Source organism: Canis lupus, chromosome X, assembly GCF_048164855.1.
Source record: "Canis lupus baileyi chromosome X, mCanLup2.hap1, whole genome shotgun sequence".
Taxonomy (NCBI): Eukaryota; Metazoa; Chordata; class Mammalia; order Carnivora; family Canidae; genus Canis; species Canis lupus.
The window spans coordinates 65,572,764-65,597,424 of NC_132876.1; the positions used below are offsets into that span (position 1 = coordinate 65,572,764).

A 24,661-nucleotide genomic window follows, 5' to 3' on the forward strand; every position below is an offset into this window, starting at 1 on the left:
TGTACTCGCTACTCCCCTCACCTATTTCATCCATCTGCCAAACTAACTACCCTCTTGTAATCACCAATTAGTTCTCTATAGTTAAGACTCTATTTTTTGGTTTGCCTATCTTCATCTTTTTTTCCTGTGCTTGTTTTGTTTCTTGTTTCTTTCTTTCCTTGTTTTGTTTCTTAAATTCTACCTATGAATGAAATCATAGGGTATTTATCCTTCTCTGACCAACTTATTTCACTTAGCATTATACTCTCTACCTCTATCCATTTTGTTTGCAAATGGCAAGATTTCATTCTTTTCTGGGGCTGAATAATATTTGATTGCATATATTTACATCTTCATCCATCAATGCACACATAGTCTGCTTCCAATTTTGGCTATTATAAATAATGCTGCAGTAAATATATGGGGACATGTATCTCTTCAATTACTGTTTTTGTATTTTTGGGGTGATCACTCAGTAGTACAATCAATGCATCATAGAGTAGTTCTATTTTTAAGTTTTTGAAGAACCCCCATAATATTTTCACAGTAGCTGTGCAAGTTTGCATTCCCACCAACACTGCAAGAAAGTCCCCCTTTCTCCACACCCATACCAACACTTGTTTCTTGTGTTTTTTGTTTTAGCCATTTTATAGATGTGAGGTGATATCTCATTGTGATTTTCATTTACATTTCCCTGATGATAAGAGACGATGAGTATCTTTTTATGTGTCTTTTGACCATGAGGATGTCTTTGGAGAAATGCCTGTGTATGCCTTCTGCCCATTTTTAATTGGATTATTTGTTTTAGGAGTTTTGAGCATTTAGGAGTATAAGTTCTTCACATATTTTAGATACTAATCCTTTATTGGATATGTCATTTGCAAATACCTTTTCCCATTCCTTAGGCTGCATTTTAGTTTTATTGATTGCTTCCTTTGAAGTACAGTAGCTTTTTATTTTTGCTATAGTCCCCATAGTTTATTTCTCCTTTTATTTCCATTGCTTCGGGAGCTGTACCTAAAAATAGTAGATGCTATGGCTGACATCAGAGAGATTACTGCCTGTGTTCTCCTCTAGGCTTTATGGTTTCAGGTCTCACATTTCAATCTTCCATCCATTTTGAATTTATTTTTTTTGTGTTTGGTGTAAGAAAGTAGTGTAGTTTTATTCTTTTGCATGTCGCCATCCAGGTTTCCCAACACCATTTGTTACAGAGTCTGTCTTTTTCCCATTGGATATCTTTTCCTGTTTTGTTCAAGATCAGTTGAACATATATTTGTGGGTTCATATCTGGGTTTTCTATTCTGTTCTTTTGATAGATAGAACAAATGATAGAACAAATGTGTCTATCTTTGTGTCGGTACCATACTGCTTTGATCATTATCGCTTTGTAATATAACTTTAAGCCCAGAATTGTGATGCTTCCAGCTTTTCTTTTCTTTATTAAGATTGCTTTGGCTATTTGAGGTATTTTGTGGTTCCATACAAATTTTAGGATGGTTTGTTGTAGCTCTGTGAAAAATAGTGGTGGTATTTTGGTAAGGATAACACTGAATGTGTAGATAGCTTTGGTTAGTATAGACATTTTAATATTTGTTCTTCTAATCCATGAGCATGGAGTATCTTTCCATTTCTTTGTATCCTCTTCAATTTCTTTCATCAGTGTTTTCTAGTTTTCAGAGTACAGGTATTGTACCTCTTTGGTTAGGTTTATTCCTAGTTATCTTCTTATTTTGGTTGCAATTGTAAGTGGAATTGTTTTCTGAATTTGTCTTTCTGCTCCTCCATTATTGCTGTATAGAAATGCAATAATTTCTATGATTTCTCTATGTTGATTTTGCCATCCTGCAAATAGATTTCTCTATGTTGATTTTGCTATCCTGCAACTTTACTGAATTCACATATCAGCTCTAGCAGTTTTTTGGTGGAGTCTTCTGGGTTTCCTTTTTTTAAAAAAAGATTTTATTTATTCATGAGAGACACAGAGAGAGAAAGAGAGGCAGAGACACAGGCAGAGAGAGAAGCAGGCTCCATGCAGGGAGCCTGATGTGGGACTTGATCCCAGGACCCCAGGATCATGCCCTGGGCCGAAGGCAGGTGCTTAACTACTTAGCCACCCAGGTGTCCCCTGGGTTTCCTATATAGCATGCAAATAGTGAATCTGCAAATAGTCATCTGCAAATAGTGAAAGATTTTCTTCTCCCTTGCCAACTTGGATATGTTTCAATTATTTTCATTGTCTGCTGTAGCTACACCTTACATTACTATGTTAAATAACAGTGGTGAGAGTGGACATTCCTGTTCCTGATCATAAAGAAAAAGTTCTCAGGTTTTCCCCATTGAGGATATTAGTTTTTGGTTTTATGATGTTGAGGGATGTTTTCACTTAACCTAATTTGTTGAGAATTTTTTTTATCATGAATGGATGTTGTACCTTGTCAAATGCATTACCCTAATACCAAAACTAGATAAGCTATCTATAGTGCAGTAAAAGACCTGCAGTTGTCTTTTACTTTTCAATCTATAACTCCCTTATTCGCTCAGTTGAGCTCCTTAATGAGAAATTTGATATTCAATTGCTGTTTTATCTAGTGGCCAAAATTCTCTATCTTCATTTTTATATATTGTCAGTGAACTCAATCACACCAGTGTGGTGTCATTTGTAAGCTCAACTCAGTTCAGAGCCTTCCTAGTAGCATCAATGCAGTTGCTGGGATTTGAGCTCTTTAGATTATGTTGCACATGTATGATTTCTTTTTCTTTCATCACCTATTTGACCAATTCTCCCCTCATACCTCCTCTCTAGTAACCATCTATTTGTTCTCTATAGTTATTAAAAGACTGTTTCTTGGTTTATCTCTCTCTTCTTTTTGACCACTCTTTCCTGCTTTTTTGAAGATTAATTGACTGTATAATTGTGGATTTAATCCTGGGCTTTCTATTCTGTTCTGTTGATCTATGTGTTTATTTTTGTGCCAGTACCATGATGATTACTACAGCTTTGTAATATAACTCGAAGTCTGGAATTGTGATACCTCCAGTTTTGTTTTTCAAGATTATTTTGTCTGTTCAAGGACTTTTGTGGTCATAATGTTTGATTGTTTAAGTTTTTATTTAAATTCCAGCAAGTTAACATACAGTGTAATATTAGTTTCAGATGTAGAATTTAGTGATTCTTCACTTATATACAAGAACCAGTGCTCATCTCAACAAGTGCCCTCCTTAATACTCATCACCTGTTTAACCCATCCCCCTGCCCACCTCCCCTCCAGCAACCCTCAGTTCGTTTTCTATAGTTAAGAGTCTGTCTCATGCTTTGTCTTTCTCTTTTTCCCCATGCTCATCTGTTTTGTTTTTTAAATTCCACATAGGAATGAAATCATATGGTGTTTATCTTTCTCTGGCTGACTTATTTGCTTAGCATAATACATTCTAACTCCACTATATCATTGCAAATGGCAACATTTCATTCTTTTTGATGGCTGAGTGATAGTCCATTGTAGATATATACCACAACTTCTTTATCCATTTGGACCACTTTCTTACACTACACACACACACACACACACACACAATTCAAAATGGGTGAAAACCTGAATGTGAGACAGAAAACTATCAAAATCCTACAGAACATAGGCAACCTTTTTGACATTGGTCATTGCATCTAGATACAACTCCAGAAGCAAGGGAAACAAAAGCAAAAATGAACTATTAGAACTTCATCAAGATGAAAAGCTTCTGCACAGTGAAGGAAACAATCAACAGAACCAAAAGACAATCCTTGGAATAGGAGAAGATATTTGCAAATGACTTACATGATAAAGGGTTAGTATCCAAAATCTATAAAGAACTTATCAAACTCAACACACAAAGAATAAATAATCCAGTTAAGAAATGAGCAGAGGACATAAATAGACATTTCTCCAAAGAAGACATACAGGTGGCTGACAGACACATGAAAAGAAGCTCAACATCACTCATCGTAAGGAAAATACAGTGCATGATTTTTAAGCTCCTTTGACACTAGAATTCTGATTCCAAGCACTTTTTTCCTGATGGCTTTCAGATTTATCAATATAATAAAGAATAAGATTAGATTTTGCTTCTTGGTTCTGCAGTGGGGCATAATGAGACAGAGCACGGGATTTAGGGACAGAAGGTCTGAGTTGCAGTTACAGCTCTATCATTTACTAGCTCTGTGGTCTTTGGTAAGTAAACTTCTCTGAACCTCAATTTCTATAAAAGGAGATGAGTTTAGTGATGTGTTACAGATTTGTTGTTAGCTAGCAAGCATGAAATTATATGGGAGTAAAAGTATATAAGAGTAAACTGCTTTGTAAATGTTAAGTATGAACAATCTCAGTTATAACATTTTTTATGTCAGGGTTCTCAAAGACAGTGGGATTAATAAGCTGAAATTAGATTTTATTGTAACCAGAAGATTAAAATTTAGACTTACAAAGAACTTCTAAAGACTATCATTGGTTTCTAGGCAATGCCTTGAAATTTATTTTTCAGAAAGTATTAGACAACCAAGTATCTGGGATGAATTGGTAAGCCTTGCCTAGAAGCCGACCAATATGCCTAATGAATATCAGTAGTCCCTTATTACCCAATGAATTTGTGGGTTGTTTCAAATAAATTCAAAATGGGTGAATTTTGCACACATTGAAGTAAATACAATATGACATATTACTGCTAGTAGGTACATTATTTGGCAATGGCAAAGAATATATTACTGCCAAATAAATGAAGACCTCAAATCACATAACCTTTTATTCAGATTCTATAGCTTAAGAAAACCATAATCAAACATACCGTAAAAGTTTTTCCATTTCTTTTCTGCTTAATGGTTCTTTTACTGGGTTGAAAAGCTCCCTCCAAAATTTATAACCACCCAAAACCAATAAATGTTAATTTATTTAAAAATATGGTCCTTAGGGACACCTGGGTGACTTAGTGGTTGAGTGTCTGCCTTCAGCTCAGGGCATGATTCCAGGGTCCTGGGATCAAGTTGCACATTGAGCTTCCCACATGGAGCCTACTTCTCCCTCTGCCTATGTCTCTGCCTTTCTCATGAATAAATAAATAAAATCTTTAAAGATGATAGATGATAGATAGATATACATATAGATATAGATATATATAAATATAGATATAGATATAGATATAGATAGATTAGATATAGATATAGATAAATAAGTCAGTCCTTGGGCACCTGGATGGTTCAGTTGGTTAAGTGTCTGCCTTTGGCTCAGGTCATGATCCTAGAGTTCTGGGATCAAGCCTCATATGGGGCTCCATGCACAGTGGAGAATCTGCTTCTCTCTCTCCCCCTACTTGTGCTCTCTCTCTTTTACTTGCTCACTCTCTCTCTCAAATAAATAAATAAAATATTTTCTTAAAAATGGTCCTTGCAATAAAGATGTATACACACACACAGTGGAATACATTGTGTGTGTGTGTGTGTGTGTGTTTTTGTGTGTGTATATACACATAGTGGAATATTAGCCATCAAAAAGAATAAAATCTTGCCATTTGCAAGGTTGTAGATAGAACTAGAAGGTATTATGCTTTGTGAAATAAGTCAGTTACAGAAAAACAAATGCCATATGATTTCACTCATATGTGTAATCAAGAAACAAAACAGATGAACATAGGGTAAGTGAAAGAAAAATAAAATAAGATGAAAACTGCGAGGGAGACAAACCATAAAGGACACTGAACTCTAGGAAACAAACTGAGGGTTGCAGGATGTGAGGTGTGTGTGGGGAAGGGTAATTGGGTGATGGGCATTAAAGAGGGCACTTGATGTAATGAGCAATGGGTGTTATATGCAACTGATGAATCACCAAATTCTACCTTTGAAACTAATAAAATTTTAAAAATATGGTCCTTACAGATGTAATCAAGTTGAGATCATACTGCCCTAGGGTAGGCCCTATGACAGATGTACTTATAAAGGAAGGGAAATTTAGATACACAGAGAGAGATGGTCATGCAAAGACAAAATAAGAATGAATTATGTTGCCACAAACCAAAAAAACACCAAGTATTGCCAAGGAACACCAGAAGCTAGGATGAGGCAAGGAAGGATTTTCTCCTAGAAACTTAGAGAATATGTATGACCTTGCCTAAGCCTTAATTCCAGACTTCTAGTCTCCAGAACTATGAGAGAATAAATTCTGTTCTTTAAGCCACCCAGTTTGTGGAACTTCTTATGACAAACCTGAGGAATTAACACAATTACTGATTAATCCCAATCTCTAATGCACTAAGAGCATTGTAACAGTAGCAAATAAGCACAGACTTTGGTGTCAGATATACCCAGGATCAAATCTTGCCTTTCCACGTAATATATATATTACCTTTGGACTAAATTTCACTTTCTTCATCTGTAAGATTGTTATAAAAGTAGCTATCTTAAATCATGTGTAGAGCACTAAATAAGATGATATATGTAAGTCTCATGGCATAGTGCCTAGCATATGATAAGCACAAAATAAATAGTAGCAGATACTATTATTGTTATTGTTATTAACATTAATTGGAAAGGACCTAAAAGATCTTTTTTCTAAGAAGCATAATATATTTTAGGACTATAATTATTTATATACATATATATTTTATTTATTTATAAAAATATTTTTATATTTATTATATTTATAATATATATTTGTAAAATATATAAGGATATATATTTTAGGGCTTTACCTTTGTAAATATATATATATATTTATATATATATAAATATAAACATAATATATTGTCAAAAGCCATGCACTCCTATCTTGTAAGTAGAACAAATGAGTTCAAAAGAAGTAACATATGTTGATCTAGTCATGTTGATTCTAGTGCACAGAAAGAACTAAAGCCCAGATTATCTGAACCATAGTCCAGAATATTATATAGTATATCATCCTTGATTCTACAAGATTCACAAATTCTTTTTTTTTAACACGAGTCCAAATCTTTTTCCATAGATCATACTAGAAACAAATCCCATAATAATAATTTTGTTTTCATAAGACTCTTTTCCATAGATGATCTTATTCAGCATCATAGTATCTGTCTGTATTTTGAAGATCTTGATAGGAAGATCTTGGATGCACTTGATGTTAGAAATTTAGTGGAGTCCAAGGATAAGTGAAATAGGGGATGAATTTAGGAAAGAGATAGGCATAATCTGTCAGAAAATCCACATATAATCAGAATAATGTATTGACCAGTTGGTTATCTTCAAAAAGGGCCATTAATCATTTTAAGTAAAAGTTTCACGCATCTTTTGAGAATTCATTTGCATACTAGTTTCATACTAAATTCTCTGGTTTCCCTTTTAAAGTTAGATATAGTTGTAGCTATTTACCTTTTTAGAAATAGATGTGATTCCTAAATACTTGAACTTCTGTGGGCTGAACTATGTTCCCCCAACATTCATATGTTGAACTCCTAACCCCCAGTATGTCAGACTGTGACTGTATTTGGAGATAGGGTGTTTTAAAGAGGTAATTAATTTAAAATGAGGTCACTAGTGTGAGCCCTAATCATTATGACTGGTGTCCTTATAAAGAGAGGATATTAGGACACAAACACATACGGAATGAAGACATATGAGGACACAGGAAGATGGCCATCTACAAACCAAGAAGAAAAGCCTCAGAAGAAACCAACCCTGCTAATACTTTAATATTGACTTCTAGCCTCAAGAACTGTGAGAAAGTAAATTTCTGCTGTTTAAGTCATTCAGTCTGTGGTACTTTGTTATTGCAGTCTTAGCAATTAATATAAGAACTTATTTAGGTTTCCATTTGAAAACCCAGGGACGCCTGGGTGGCTCAGTGGTTAAACGCCTGTCTTCTGCTTAGGGGATGATCCTGGAGTCCCAGGATTGAGCTCCACATCAGGCTCCCTGTATGGAGCCTGCTTCTCCCTCTGCCTGTGTCTCTGCCTCTCTCTCTGTGTCTCTCATGAATAAATAAATAAAAATTTTAAAAAAATGAAAACCCAGAGCATGGAAGTATTCACTTTTTGTCTACTTGATTATATTAATCTTGATTTATTGGTCATATATTAGACACCAGGAAATTGAAAATGTACTGGGAGGGAAAAGTTTGGGCCACAGTATGATCTTTTATATTCACATTCATACTGCATAGGAAATCCTCAGCTAGGCTTTGAGCAGTTAGCTCAGTGTTCTTAATAATAGACTATTTTATACTTATTATTGTAAAATTACTATATAATGTGGATTTGGGGGACCAAATGAAGCTCTCTTTAGTGGCCAACCCATTTCTAAAAGAATATTATATTGTGGCATCTGGGTGGCTCAGTCAGTTAAGCATCTGACTTTGGCTCAGGTTCTGAGATCAAGTTCAGTCCTCAGATCATGCCTGTCTTTAGACTCCCTGCTCAGTGAGGAGTCTGCTCCTCCCTCTCCTTCTCCCTCTGCCTCTCCCCAACTCATGCTCACTTGCTCTCTCTCTCTCTCTAATAAATAAATAAAATATTTTTTTAAAGATACATTCCATTGGATGTATCAAATATATTTTTAAATAATAATAATAAATAAAAGAATATATCAATTTCAATATAATCATAATAATAATATAATAATATTAATATCATATTAACAAAAGTAATGCTTATTGAAAATTTAAATAATACAAAGATATGAGATAAAAAATTAAAGCCTTCCTCATGCTGCCTCTTCCCCATCACTATTTACAGATAACTACTATATTGAGTTTGATTTGTATCCTAGATCTTTTGCTCTGTCTTTACATACAAACATATGAGTACAGATGTGTATATTTATATAGATTTGGGTTTTTTAAAAACTGGATGATACTGTGCATATTATTCTATTGCTTACTTATCTCAATAATATATATATTTTTCCATGTTAGCATATAAAAATGTATTTCATTTTTTAATGATCTCAGGGTATTAAATAGTATGCATATACCATGATTTATTTAACCTTACCCAATGATAAAATTAAAAATAAATTTTATTATTTTTCTTAATTATGAGAAATAAAACCACACAAAATGTAAGTAGTATAGAAATGTATAAAGTAGAAAGTATTAGTCCTTTGTAATTACTGCAGAGGTTAAGGATAGAGCAAGATTCATTGATATTTCACTTGAGACATAAAGACACATACAAACTAAAGTGGAGAGATAGAAAAATATTTACCATGCAATTGGAAGTGAAGAACAAAGCCTGGATAGCAATACTTCTATCATGCAAAATAGACTGTAAAACAAAGACTATATAACAAGAGACAAAGAAGGGCATTACCTAATGATAAAGGGGACAATCCAACAAGAATATATAACAATTATAAATATTTATGCATCCAACATTGGAGCACCTAATTACATAAAGCAAATATTTTCATACATAAAGAGAGAAATATATAATAGGAGACTTTAACACCCCACTTACATCAATGGATAGATCATCCAGACAGAAATTCAATAAGGAAACAGTGTTATTGAATGACACATTAGGCCAGATGGACATAACAGATATATGAAGAACATTCCATCCAGAAGCAACAGAATGCACATTGTTTCAAGTGCACATGGAACATTTTCCAGAATAGATCACATCTTAGGCCAAAACCCAAGTCTTGGTAAATTTAAGAAAATTGAAATCATACAATGCCTCTTTTCCAACCACTACAGTATAAAAAATTAGAAATTAGTCACAAGAAAAAACTGGAAAAAACAGGTTTTTTTTTTCAAACAAACACACGAAAGCTAAATGACATTGTACTAAGCAACCAATGGATCAATGAAGAAATCAAAATAAAAAACACAAAAATATGGAGACACATAAAACTGATAACACAATGGTCCAAAATCTTTGAAACACTGTGAAAACAATTATAAAGAAGGAAATAACCTAAAAAAAAAAGAAGGAAATATATAGAGACAGAAGCCTACCTCATGAAACAAGGAAAAGCTCAAATAAAAATCTAACCATATACCTAAAGGAATTAGAAAAAAAGAAGAACAAAGCACAAAGCTAGTAGAATGAAGGAAATAATAAAGATTAGAGCAGAAATAAATGAAACAGAGAAAAACCAATAGAAAAGATCAATGAAATCAAGACTGGTTCTTTGAAAAGATAAACCAATTAATAAACTATTAGCCAGACACCCCAAGAAAAGGAGAAAGGACCAAAATAAATAAAATCAGAAATGAAAGAGGAAAAGACAGCTGACACCACATAAGTATAAAGGATTATAAGAGAATATTATGAAAAATTATGTGTCAACAAAGTGGACAATCTAGAAGAAATGAATAAATTCCTAAAACATACAGTCTTCCAAAACTGAATTAGAAAGAAACAGAAAATCTCAACAGATCAATTACTAGTAACAAAATTGAATTAGTAATCAAAAAACTACCAAAAATTAAAAGTGCAGGATCAGGTCAATTCACAGGTGAATTCTACCAAACATTTAAAGAAGAATTAATATTTATTCTCCTCAAACTTTTCCAAAAAATAGAAGAGGAAGGAAAAGTTTCAAATACATTCTATGAGATCAGCATTACCCTGATATTAAAACCAAAGATACCACAAAAACAAAACTGTAGGCCAATATACCTGATAAACATAGATGCAAAATTCCTCAACAAAATATTATCAAACTGCATTCAACAATACATTGACCAGAAAATACATTAACAGATCATTCACCATTGTCAAGTTGAATCTATTCTGGGGACATAAGGATGGTTCATTATTTGCAAATCAATCATTGTGATGCATTACATCAACAAAAGGGTACAAATCATATGATAATCCCAACAGATGCAGAAAATGCATTTGACAATATCAACATCCATTCACAATGGAAAGTCTCAACAAAGTGGACTAAGAGGGAACATACCTCAACATAGTGAAGGCTATATATGAAATACCCACAGCTAAGTTGAGTATGATGTTCACCAATTTTTCAATGGTGAAAAATTGAGAGCTTTTCATCTAAAATCAGGAACTAAATAAAGATGTCCACTCTTGCCACTTGTATTCAACATAGTACTGGAAGTCCTAGCCACAGCAATCTGGCAAAAAAAAATAGATAATAAGAAGGATCCATATTGGCAAGGAAGAAGTTAAATTGGCACTATTTGCAGATGACATGATACAATATATAGAAAACCCTAAAGACTCCACCAAGAACTACCAGAAATAATAAGTGAATTCAATAGAGTCACAGGATACAAAATTAATACCAAGAAATTGATAGCATTTCTGTGCACTAACAAAGTGGCAGAGAAATATAATAATTCCATTTACAATTGCACCTAAAAAATACCAATAAAAAACTTAACCAAGAAGGTGAAAGTCCTATACTCTGAAAGCTATAAAACATTGATGAAAGAAATTGAAAATGATACAAACAACTGGAAAAATATTTCATGCTCATGGATTGGAAAAATTAATATTGTTAAAATGTCTATACTACCCAAAGGAATTTACAGATTCAATGCCTTCTTTATCAAAAAATACCAACAGCATTTTTCACAGAACGAGAACAAATAATCCTGAAATTTGCATGGAACCACAAAAGACCCTCAAACACCAAGAACAATCTTGACAAAGAAGAACAAAGCTGGAAGTATCAGAATTCCAGAGTTCAAGTACTCCAATGTTTAAGATATGCTATACAGCTATAGTAATCAAAACAGTATGGTACTGGCACAAAAATAGACAACAGGAATGAATAGACAATGGTACTGACACAAAAATAGATCAGCCGAATTGAAGAGACCCCAGAAACAAACCCAAAATCATATGGTCAGTTAATTTATGAGAAAAAAAGCGAGAATATACAGTAAGGAAAAGACAGTCTTCATTAAATGGTGCTGGGAAAACTGGACAGCTACATGCAAAAGAATAAAACTGGACTACTTTTTTTACACCATAAACAAAAATAAACTCAAATTGGATTTAAGAACTAAATATGATACCTGAAACCGTAGAATTCCTAAAAAAGAACACAGGCAGCAATTTCTCTGGCATCATTCTTAGCAACATGTTTCTAGGTATGTATCCCAAGGAAAGGGAAATGAAAGCAAAAATATACTATTGGGACTATATCAATATAAAAAAGCTTTTGCACAGTGAAGGAAACCATCAACAAAACAAAAAGGCAACCTACTGAATGAGAGAGGATATTTTCAAATGATATATCTAATAAGGGGTTAATATCCAAAAGAGCTTAAATATATCAACATCAGAAAATGTTTTGGAATGTCAACCCAATTTAAAAATGAGCAGAGGACCTGAATAGACATTTTTCCAAAGAAAACATACAGATGGCTCACAGACATAAAAAGATGCTCAACATCACTCATCATCAGAGAAATGTAAATAAAAAATGCAAGGTATCACCTTAAGTCTGTCAGAATGGCTAAAATCAAAACCACAAGACATAACAAGTGTTGGCAAGGACATGGAGAAAAAAGAACACTCATGAACTGTTTGTGGGAATGTAAATTGTTATAGCCACTATGGAAAACAGTATGGAGGTTTTTCTTTTAAAAAAATAGGTAATTTTACTAATTGGTATGGAAGCAATCTAAGTGTCCATCAATTTACAAATGGATAATAAAAATACTATGTGTATACACAATGGAAAATTATGCAGCCATAAAGAAAGAATGAGATCTTGCTATTTGCTGCCACATGGAGCACCCACAGAGTATTATGCTAAGTGAAATAAATCAGACTGTGAAAGACAAATACCATATGATTTCACTCATATGTGGAATCTAAATACAAATTAATAAACAAAAAAGAAGAAGAAGACATAAATACAGAGAACAAACTGATGGTTGCTGGAGGGAAGGGGGTTCAGGGATAGGCAAAATGGGTGAAGGGGAGTGGGAAGACTTTCAGATGGGATGAATAAATCACAGGGATAAAAAGTAAAGCATAGGGAATACAGTAAATGATAAATAGCACTGTATAGGGACAAATGGTAGCTACACATTTGGTGAGCATATCATGATGTATAGAGAAGTTGAATCACTCTGTTGTATACATGAAACTAATGTGTATCTATGCTAAAATGAAAAAAAATCCAGTGGTGTTTATTGTGTACTTGGTAAAAATTTTAAAAAGTAATTTTGCTCCTATACATTGTGACAAGTCTCTTTTGATATAGAAATGTACTTGCTTTTATCCCTCCCAATGGCCTGAGCTAGAACTTACATGCTCCTGTGTACTTCCCAATATGACTCCTGCCAACACCCACTTGTATCAGTTTACTGCTTGGCGGGGGCATTTATGGAGCCAAAATAATGAAATCTATATGACTGACGAAAGATCAGCCAAAGTTCGGCCAATGCTAGGTTTCAGCATCATGATTCTGCTTCCTACCCTAGTTGCATACCATTTGGCATTGCTTTCTATCATACAGACTGGAATTCCCAACACATCTAAATATGGCTATGAGAAAAATAAAAATGTTACGTTGGGAAGTCAGAATTAATAGCCATCTATTATGCTAAATGTTAGAAAATCTAAAATGAAAAGACATCAAAGAAAAAGGCCCATTTTTGTTTATTTGTTTTGAAGTTGTTAGACTCAATTTTTTTATTATTACCAATTAATAGATGAAGGGACTGGAGACTAAATGATAACTAAGGTTAGAGAATAATAAATACTATTTCAGGGGTGCCTGAGTGGCTCAGGCAGTTAAGCATCTAATTCTTGACTTTGGCTCAGGTCATCATCTCAGGTTTGTGGGACTGAGCCCAGTTTTGGGCTCCATGCCCAATGTGGAGTCTGCTTGAGATTGTCCTTTTCCCTCTGCCCTCCCCCATGCACTGCTCACACAGGCTCTCTCTCTAAAATAAATAAAATCTTTTAAAAAATACTATTACAAGTCCACTTACTCTGTGACAACTACTGCTCTAATATACCTTGGATGTATTGATTCATTTAATTCTCATTACAACCCTATGAAGTATTACCATATACTCATTTACGCATGAAAAAAACTGAGTATAGAACTGTATTAGTTTTCTAGGACTGTCATAACAAATTATGACAAACATAGTGGCGTAAAGCAACCAAAATTCATTTGTAAATGGTTCTAGAGGGCAGAAGTGTAAAATTATGATATCTTCAGGCCATGCTCCCTCCAGAGGCTTAAGGGAAGATACCAAATCTTATCTCTTCCAGCTTCCAGTGACTGCCTTTGTTCCTTGGCTTGTGGCTGCATCACATCACCCCAAAAAAGACCCAATTTTAGATCTCTTTGGGTTTTTTATCATGTTTATCAAGATATTATTTACATACAATAACAATCACTCTTTATAAATATAAAGATTGATAAGTTTTGACAAATGTATACAGTGATGTAAACCCCACCACTATTAAGATACAGAATATTTACATTATCCTAAAAACATTCCCTCCTCCTCATTTACAAGCAGTCTTCACACTTCCCACCTTGGCAACCAATTATCTGCTTTCTCTCCATATGGTTTTATCTTTCTCAGAATGTCCTGTAAATTGAATTATAGCCTTTTGTATCTGGCTTCTTTCACTTAGTAATATGCATTTAAGATTCATCCATGTCAGTGCATATATGAGTAGTTTGATTCTTTTTACTGCTGAGTAGTTTGCTATATTATTGATGTACCCCAACTTGCTTATTTATTCACAAGTAAATGAGCATTTAGGCTGTTTCCAGTTTGGGGCTATTGTGAATCAAGCTGATAAGAATATCCATGTACAGGCCTTCGTGGAAATGTATGTTTTTAATTCTCTTGGGTAAATACCTGGGAGTGGATGGCTGGGCTATATGGTAATTGTATGTTTAACTTTATAAGGAACTGCTAAACTGTTTTGCAAAGCAGTTCTACCATCTTGCATCCCCATCAGTTATATATGAGAGTTCCAGTCATTCTATATCCTCACTGTCACTTGGTGTTGTCAGGGATTTTAAACCATTTTATTGTGTCTGATGTGGTATCTCCTTGTAGTTTTACTTTGCACTTAGGTAATGATTAATAATAAGCGCCTTTTCATGTGCTTGTTTGCCATCTCTGTATCTTCATTTTGAAGTGTCTCAGTCTACTGCCTATTTTTATTGAGTCTTTGTCTTCTTCTTGAGTTGTAAGAAATCTTTAAATATCTAGATGCAATCCTTTCTGTTTTTAAGCAAATCTGATTCCTTTCCAGGGAGCAAAATTATAATCAATGGGAGAGAATTACAAGGAGGCATGTTTCTGCCTAATACAAAGAAGACTTGTCTAACAAGCAGAGTTGTGTAACAATAGAATGGGCTGTTCCAAGACTTTATAAGTTTCCCATAACTTCAGGTATTCAAAGAAAAGCTGGCCAATTATTAGCAATAGTGCAAAGCAGATTTAGACATTTATACATCATGGAGACTGTTGGTCCAAATGGCATCTAAAGACTTTTCGAAATCTAAAATTTTATATTAAAATAAGTCAACATTATATTAATGAGGTAGAGAATTTATTAATTGCATCAAAAAGGGAAATACATTCCGAGGGAACCAAGCTGGGGATGAGATGACTCCTGCCACTTTCCCAGCCAGTGAAACATTGGCTTACAAATACTTAGCTACTATGAGGAAAGTAGAGATTCTCTGTTCTGCTTTGGTGTCCAATGTTGAGTATCCTTGACAACATGGAGGCATTGGGCTATACTTAATCCAAATGATACATATAGTATAGTGCCATCTTAACTATCCATTTTATTTTTTTAATAAATTAAATTTTTATTGGTGTTCAATTTACCAACATACAGAATAACACCCAGTGCTCATCCCGGCAAGTGCCCCCCTCAGTGCCCATCACCCATTCACCACCACCCCCCACCCTCCTCCCCTTCCACCACCCCTTGTTCGTTTCCCAGAGTTAGGAGTCTTTATGTTCTGTCTCCCTTTCTGATATTTCCCACACATTTCTTCTCCCTTCTCTTATATTCCCTTTCACTATTATTTATATTCCCCAAATGAATGAGAACATACACTATATGTCCTTCTCCGATTGACTTACTTCACTCAGCATAATACCCTCCAGTTCCATCCATGTTGAAGCAAATGGTGAGTATTTGTCCTTTCTAATGGCTGAGTAATATTCCATTGTACACATAAACAACATCTTCTTTATCCATTCATCTTTCAATGGACACTGAGGCTCCTTCCACAGTTTGGCTACTGTGGACATTGCTGCTAGAAACATCTGGGTGCAGGTGACCCGGCGTTTCATTCCATATAAATCTTTGGGGTAAATCCCCAACAGTGGAATTGCTGGGTTGTAGAGCAGGTCTATTTTTAAATCTTTGAGGAACCTCCACACAGTTTTCCAAAGTGGCTGCACCAGTTCACATTCCCACCAACAGTGTAAAAGGGTTCCCTTTTCTCCGCATCCTCTCCAACATTTGTTGTTTCCTGCCTTGTTAATTTTCCCCATTCTCACTGGTGTGAGGTGGTATCTCATTGTGGTTTTGATTTGTATCTCCCTGATGGCAAGTGATGCAGAGCATTTTCTCATTTGCATGTTGGCCATGTCTATGTCTTCCTCTGTGAGATTTCTGTTCATGTCTTTTGCCCATTTCATGATTGGATTGTTTGTTTCTTTGGTGTTGAGTTTAAGAAGTTCTTTATAGATCTTGGAAACTAGCCCTTTATCTGATAGGTCATGTGCAAATATCTTCTCCCATTCTGTAGGTTGTCTTTTAGTTTAGTTGACTGTATCCTTTGCTATGCAAAGGATATCTTGATGAAGTCCCAATAGTTCATTTTTGCTTTTGTTTCTTTTGCCTTCGTGGATGTATCTTGCAAGAAGTTACTGTGGCCAAGTTCAAAAACGGTGTTGCCTGTGTTCTCCTCGAGGATTTTGATGGACTCTTGTCTCACATTTGGATATTTCATCCATTTTGAGTTTATCTTTGTGTATGGTGTATGGTTTGAGTTTATCTTTGAGTGGTCTAGTTTCATTCTTCTGCATGTGGATGTCCAATTTTCCCAGCACCATTTATTGAAGAGACTGTCTTTCTTCCAGTGGAGAGTCTTTCCTCCTTTATTGACTATTAGTTGACCATGAAGTTCAGGGTCCACTTCTGGGTTCTCTATTCTGTTCCATTGATCTATGTGTCTGTTCTGGTGCCAGTACCACATTGTCTTGATGACCACAGCTTTGTAGTACAACCTGAAATCTGGCATTGTGATGCCCCCAGATATGGTTTTCTTTTTTAAAATTCCCCTGGCTATTCGGGGTCTTTTCTGATTCCACACAAATCTTAAAATAATTTGTTCTAACTCTCTGAAGAAAGTCCATGGTATTTTGATAGGGATTGCATTAAACGTGTAAATTGCCCTGGGTAACATTGACATTTTCACAATAATAATTATGCCGATCCATGAGCATGGAATATTTTTCCATCTCTTTGTGTCTTCCTCAATTTCTTTCAGGAGTATTCTATAGTTTTTAGGGTATAGATCCTTTACCTCTTTGCTTAGGTTTAATCCAAGTATCTTATGCTTTTGGGTGCAATCGTAAATGTGATTGACTCCTTAATTTCTCTTTCTTCAGTCTCATTGTTAGTGTATGGAAATGCCATTGATTTCTGGGCATTGACTTTGTATCCTGCCACGCTACCAAATTGCTGTATGAGTTCTAGGAATCTTGGGGTGGAGGCTTTTGGGTTTTCTATGTAGAGCATCATGTTATCGGCGAATAGGGAGAGTTTGACTTCTTCTTTGCCAATTTGAATGCCTTTAATGTCTTTTTTTCTCTGATTGCTGGGGATAGGACTTCCAGTACTATGTTGAATAGCAGTGGTGAGAGTGGACATCCCTGTCTTGTTCCTGATCTTAGGGGAAAGGCTCCCAGTGCTTCCCCATTGAGAATGATATTTGCTGTGGGCTTTTCATAGATGGCTTTTAAGATGTCGAGGAATGTTCCCTCTATCCCTACACTCTGAAGAGTTTTGATCAGGAATGGATGCTGTATTTTGTCAAATGCTTTCTCTGTATCTAATGAGAGGATCATATGGTTCTTGGTTTTTGTCTTGCTGTTATGATGAATCACATTGATTGTTTTACGAGTGTTGAACCAGCCTCGTGTCCCGGGGATAAATCCTACTTGGTCGTGGTGAATAATTTTCTTAATGTACTGTTGGATCCTATTGGCTAGTATCTTGTTGAGAATTTTTGCATCCATGTTCATCAGGGATATTGGTCTGTAATTCTCCTTTTTGGTGGGGTCTTTGTCTGGTTTTGGAATTAAGGTGATGCTGGCCTCATAGAACGAATTTGGAAGTACTCCATCTCTTTCTGTCTTTCCAAACAGCTTTAGTAGAATAGGTATGATTTCTTCTTTAAACGTTTGATAGAGTTCCCCTGGGAAGCCATCTGGCCCTGCACTCTTCTGTCTTGGGAGGTTTTTGATGACTGCTTCCATTTCCTCCCTGGTTATTGGCCTGTTCAGGTTTTCTATTTCTTCCTGTTCCAGTTTTGGTAGTTTGTGGCTTTCCAGGAATGCGTCCATTTCTTCTAGATTGCCTAATTTATTGGCGTATAGCTGTTCATAATATGTTTTTAAAATCGTTTGTATTTCCTTGGTGTTGGTAGTGATCTCTCCTTTCTCATTCATGATTTTATTAATTTGAGTCTTATCTCTCTTCTTTTTAATAAGGTTAGCTAATGGTTTATCTATCTTATTAATTCTTTCAAAGAACCAACTCCAGGTTCTGTTGATCTGTTCCACAGTTCTTCTGGTCTCGATTTCGTTGAGTTCTGCTCAAATCTTTATTAACTCTCTTCTTCTGCTGGGCGTAGGGTCCATCTTCTGTTTTTTCTCTAGCTCCTTTTTGTGTAAGGTTAGCTTTTGTATTTGAGTTCTTTCCAGTTTTTGAATGGATGCTTGTATTATGATGTATTTCCTCCTTAGGACTGCTTTTGCTGCATCCCAAAGATTTTGAACGGTTGTATCTTCATTCTCATTAGTTTCCATGAATCTTTTTAATTCTTCCTTAATTTCCTGATTGACCCTTTCATCTTTTAGCAGGATGGTCCTTAACCTCCACGTGTTTCAGGTCCTTCCAAACTTCTTGTTGTGATTTAGTTCTAATTTCAAGGCATTATGATTTGAGAATATGCAGGGGACAATCCCCATCTTTTGGTATTGGTTCAGACCTGATTTGTGACCCAGCATGTGGTCTATTCTGGAGAAAGTTCCATGTGCACTTGAGAAGAATGTGTATTCAGTTGAGTTTGGATGTAAAGTTCTGTAGATATCTGTGAAATCCTTCTGGTACAGTGTATCTTTTAAAGCTCTCGATTCTTTGGAGATGTTGTGCTTAGAAGACCTAACGAGTATAGAAAGAGCTAGATTGAAGTCACCAAGTATAAGTGTATTATTATCTAAGTATTTCTTCACTTTGGTTATTAATTGGTTTAAATATTTGCAGCTCCCACATTCGGGGCATATATATTGAGGATTGTTAAGTCCTCTTGTCGGATAGATCCTTTAAGTTGAGAGAGTATCCCTCTTCATCTCTCACTACAGTCTTCGGGGTAAATTTTAGTTTATCTGATATAAGGATGGCTACCCCTGCTTTCTTTTGAGGGCCATTCGAATGGTAAATGGTTCTCCAACCTTTTATTTTCAGGCTGTAGTTGTCCTTCTGTCTAAAATGAGTCTCTCGTAGACAGCAAATAGATGGGTCCTGCTTTTTTATCCAGTCTGAAACCCTGCGCCTTTTGATGGGGTCATTAAGGCCGTTCACATTCAGAGTTACTATTGAGAGATATGAGTTTAGTGTCATCATGATATCTATTCAGTCCTTGTTTTTGTGGATTATTCCACTGAACTTCTTAAAGGGGAATTTTAAGAGTCCCCCTTAAAATTTCTTGCAGAGCTGGTGTGGAGGTCACATATTCTTTCAGTTGCTGCCTGTCTTGGAAGCTCTTTATCTCTCCTTCCATTTTGAATGAGAGCCTTGCTGGATAAAGTATTCTTGGTTGCATGTTCTTCTCATTTAGGACCCTGAATATATCCTGCCAGCCCTTTCTGGCCTGCCAGGTCTCTGTGGAGAGGTCTGCTGTCACCCTAATACTCCTCCCCATAAAAGTCAGGGATTTCTTGTCTCTTGCTGCTTTAAGGATCTTCTCTTTATCTTTGGAATTTGCAAGCTTCGCTATTAAATGTCGAGGTGTTGAACGGTTTTTATTGATTTTAGGGGGGGATCTCTCTATTTCCTGGATCTGAATGCCTGTTTCCCTTCCCAGATTAGGAAAGTTTTCAGCTGGGATTTGTTCAAATACATTTTTGGCCCTCTGGCCCTTTCGGCGTCCTCGGGAACCCCAATTGAACGTAGTTTTTTCTTCCTCAGGCTGTCGTTTATTTCCCTTAATCTGTCTTCATGGTCTTTTAATTGTCTGTCTCTTTTTTCCTCAGTTTCCCTCTTTGCCATCAACTTGTCTTCTATGTCACTCATTCTTCCACCTCGTTAACCCTCATCGTTTGGACTTCTAGTTTGGATTGCATCTCATTCAATTGATTTTTAATTTCTGCCTGATTGGATCTAAATTCTGCAGTCATGAAGTCTCTTGAGTCCTTTATGCTTTTTTCTAGAGACACCGGTAGTTGTATAATAGTGCTTCTGAATTGGCTTTCTGACATTGAATTGTAATCCAGATTTTGTAACTCTGTGGGAGAGAGGACTGTTTCTCTCTTTTGAGTTAAGGTTTTCCTTGTAGTCATTTTGCTCAGTGAAGAATGGCCAAAAACAAGTTGCATTGGGAAAAGGAGAAAAAGAGAGAGAAAGAAGGAAAGAAAAGAGAAAAAGAAAAAAGGAAGAAAAAAACGGATAAAAGGGAAGAAAAAGCGAAAGAAAAAGAAAGAAAGGTAAAAAAAGGGTGGGGGAAGCAAACAGAAATCAAAAAGAAAAAAAAAAGAAAAGAAAAAACCACGGGGGAGTATCTTCTGATTCTGTATACTTTAAGTCCCTTGACTTCCCCTGGAACTTGTCCGTCTAGCTGGTCTTCTGTGGGAGGGGCCTGTTGTGCTGATTTTCAGGTGTTAGCATTGGGGGAGCTGCTCTGCCCCCTGCCTGATGCATGGCTCAGTGGGTGTTGTTTACCCCGTGAGGCCCCAGGAGGAACAACCACAGTGGCAGCGGCCAGCTCTGGAGCCCTGGATTACTGCAGGAGGAGCTCCTGCAGTAACTACAGAGCTGTCCGTCTGCAGGGCCTGGAGGCTCCGGGGCGGGGCCGCTGATCTGCTCAGCTCGGGGCAGGAGCGTCCTTGTTTTCCTGGGCCCTCCTGGACTCTGCCTGTCCCAGGGGGAGGCCGGATCTTGGGCTGTGTCCCAGCACCCTGTGCTCCGGAGCCTGCACTGTTGGATTCGCACTCCCGGCAGCACAGCCGCCTCCGAGGAGCAGCGCCCGAGCCCCGCCGAGCTCTCCCGGAGCTGCGCAGCCCCCTCCGCATGGAGCCTCTTCCTCTGCCGGAGCCGCCTCCATATGCTCCCGGCCGCGCAGCCCCCTTTGCGCGGAGCCGCCGCCCGAGCCCCTCCAAGCTGCTCCTTGCAGCCGCGCAGCCCCTCCGCACGGAGCCTCTTCCTCTCCCGGATCTGCCCCCGAGCTGCTCCAGTCCGCGCAGCCCCCTCCGCGCAGAGCCGCCGCCCGAGCCCCTCCGAGGTGCTCCGGGTCCAGCCGTGCGTGCTGCAGTCTTTTAGGGAGCTGGGCCGCGGGGTATGGCGCACTCTCCTGGGCGGGCAGGTGTCTGTTAGTGTCCCAGGGAGCCTGAGGGCATCCCCGCCCCCCCTGGGTTCCTGCTCTCACTCCCTGTGGGCGCCTTTCCACCTGGGAAGATTGGTGAAGCTCCTGCTTCTCCTGGACGGTGCTTTCCTGTCCTGGGGTCACTGGCCCTGGCCTTAGCCGGGCTCCTCGTGGGGCCCCTCCCCCTTGGATGCCTTTTGTTTCTTTATTTCTTTTTCCCGTCTTCCTACCTTGATAGAAGCGCGACCTCTTCTCGCTGTAGCATTCCAGCTGGTTTCTCTTTAAATCTCAGGCCGAATTCGTAGATTTTCAGGATGATTTGAAGGTTATCTAGGTAATTTGGTGGGGACAGGTGATTTGGGGACCCCACTCTTCCGCCATCTTGCCCCTCCCTCAACTATCCATTTTAAATCAGGAAAGTAACCAAAGGTTATTCCCCAAGTGATGCTGCCCTGTGTACTTATTTATTTCCACTAACAATGAATCAATGAAATATTAAGTAAACATTGTCAAAAAGAACACTGAAAACAAACCACTTTTCTCCTTTTGAACAAAGCCATAATGTGTCTATCCCTGAAGTCTGTAGTTTTTACCACCGTATCTCAGAAAACAAATCACTAAGACTTAAGAGGAAGGAAAGAAAACTGATGTCAATTAAGTTCTAAGAGAATGTGAGATACTTTCACATTTAAGTCAATTTGTTCTCACAACCTTGTCATGCAAACTGGTAAGGTGGTTTTTGTGTGTGTGTGTGTGTGTGTGTGTGCATATATCATGAGATCAGCAAAGTTAACCCAGCTTCTCAAGGATACATGGTTATTACTTTGCAGATCTAGAACTCAAACCCAAATCATCAGATTCCAAATCCATTGTATTTTGCTTGGCATTTCAATGCTCAAAACAGACCAAAAAGAAAGACCTCTTCAGCATGGCAAAATAAGCTGAGAGGAGCTATAATCCAAGTTTATAAAGACATGTAGGCTATATATTTTGTTAGCTTTGTGTTGTTTACCAAATTACATATACTGGGACTAGAATGCTCTTTGAAAATGAAAAAAAAAAATTACTGAATTTAAGACAATTCAAATGAAGCCCTGCTTTGCACAGGGGCTGGCAAACATATGAGACTCATTACCCCCAGAATTGGTATAGACTGAAGATAATCGGCTTCATAAAAGATTTATATTAAACTGATAGATGGTAGATTCTTAATGGATAATTAAGGGAATATAGGATATTTGAGAGACAACCCTAACTTTTAAAGTTGTTATCAATAAGGAATACCGTGCTCTTTTAAAATATGATGTCATATATTGGTACTAGAATCTGATACCACCATCAGAGAGACTCCTAAGGAGTAGCCAGCTAAACCTTGAAAACAACTCTTGGGGATGCCTGGTGGTTCAGTGGTTAAGCATCTGCCTTCAGCTCAGGGCATGGTCCCAGAGTCCTGGGATCGAGTCCCACATCAGGCTCCCCTTGAGGAGCCTGCTTCTCCCTCTGCCTATGTATCTGCCTCTCTCTGTGTGTCTCTCTTAAATAAATAAATAAATAAATAAATAAATAAATAAATAAATAAAATCTTTTAAAAGAAAAAGAAAACAATTCTTGGGGTGCCTGGGTGGCTCATTCAGTTGAGCATCTGGCTCTTGGTTTTGGCTTGGGTCATGATCTTAGGGTAATGGGATGGAGCCCTACAACTGCACTCAGCACAGAGTCTCTTGAGATTTTCTCTCTACACTCCCTCTGCCGCTCCCCCTGCTCGTGCTCACTTTCCCTCCCTGTCTCTCAAATAAATTAATACAATGTTTAAAAAAAAGAGAAACAACTCTTAATAAAACCTTATATTGTCCAAGGGCAGGGGGGTACCTAAATAATGGAATCAACTCTTGGATAGTTCTTGTGTTCTCATGAATTATCCTTAGGTCTTTGGCTATAATCTATGGGCCTCTAACTCCATTCTCTCCAAATACTCCAAATAGCTCAGAGAGAAGGTTTAGCTCTTTGTTCAAGTTTTTAAGGCAATGTAAGTAAATTAAGGCAGTGAACTCAAATATTAGAGTCAAAAGCTCATTGATAGATGTCTCCTTCTCAAAGATAGAGGTGACTGGCGGACAGATTTCCCCCTGATAATAATCTGGAGATTTCTATTTTGGTCCAAAATGGGGGTTTGAGTGAGGATTCTTTCAATTGCTAAAGCTACAACTGCTGTTCCCATTTGAATCATGGTATGTAGTTGAAAGGTACACCCTTCTCCCCATTACCAAACTCAAAAGCTTTTAGTTACCAATTGATGCAGAAGGTATTACAGAAAATAGTACTGGCACCCCGGGTGGCTCAGCGGTTTAGCGCTGCCTTTAGTCCAGGATGTGATCCCGGAGACCCAGGATTGAGTCCCACGTTGGGCTCCCTGCATGGAGCCTGCTTCTCCCTCTGCCTCTGTATCTGCCTCTCTCTCTCTCTCATAAATAAATAAATAAAATATTTTTTTAAAAAAGAAAATAGTATCTTTTTATTGAAACATAATTTTCTTTTTTAAATTTAAATTCAATTTGCCAAATATAGTATAACACCCAGTGCTCATCACATCACATGCCCTCCTTAATGTTCATCACTCAATTACCCCATCTCTCCAACCACCTGCCCTTCAGTAACCCCCAGTTTGTTTCCAAGGGTTGAGTCTCTCATGGTTTGTCTAATAGCTTTTATTTTTTTATTTTTTAATAAATTTATTTTTTATTGGTGTTCAATTTGTCAACATACAGAATAACACCCAGTGCTCATCCCGTCAAGTCCCCACCTCAGTGCCCGCCACCCAGTCACCCCCACCCCCCGCCCACCTCGCCTTCCACCACCCCTAGCTCGATTCCCAGAGTTGGGAGTCTTTCA

General features: G+C 37.0%; 1 protein-coding gene across 4 annotated transcripts in view; it reads left to right on the top strand.

The window, feature by feature from the left end:
- ZDHHC15 (zDHHC palmitoyltransferase 15) overlaps positions 1–24,661 on the top strand; it is a 171,197-nt gene that overhangs the window by 36,527 nt on the left and 110,009 nt on the right. The gene's annotated exons all lie outside the window — the stretch shown is intronic.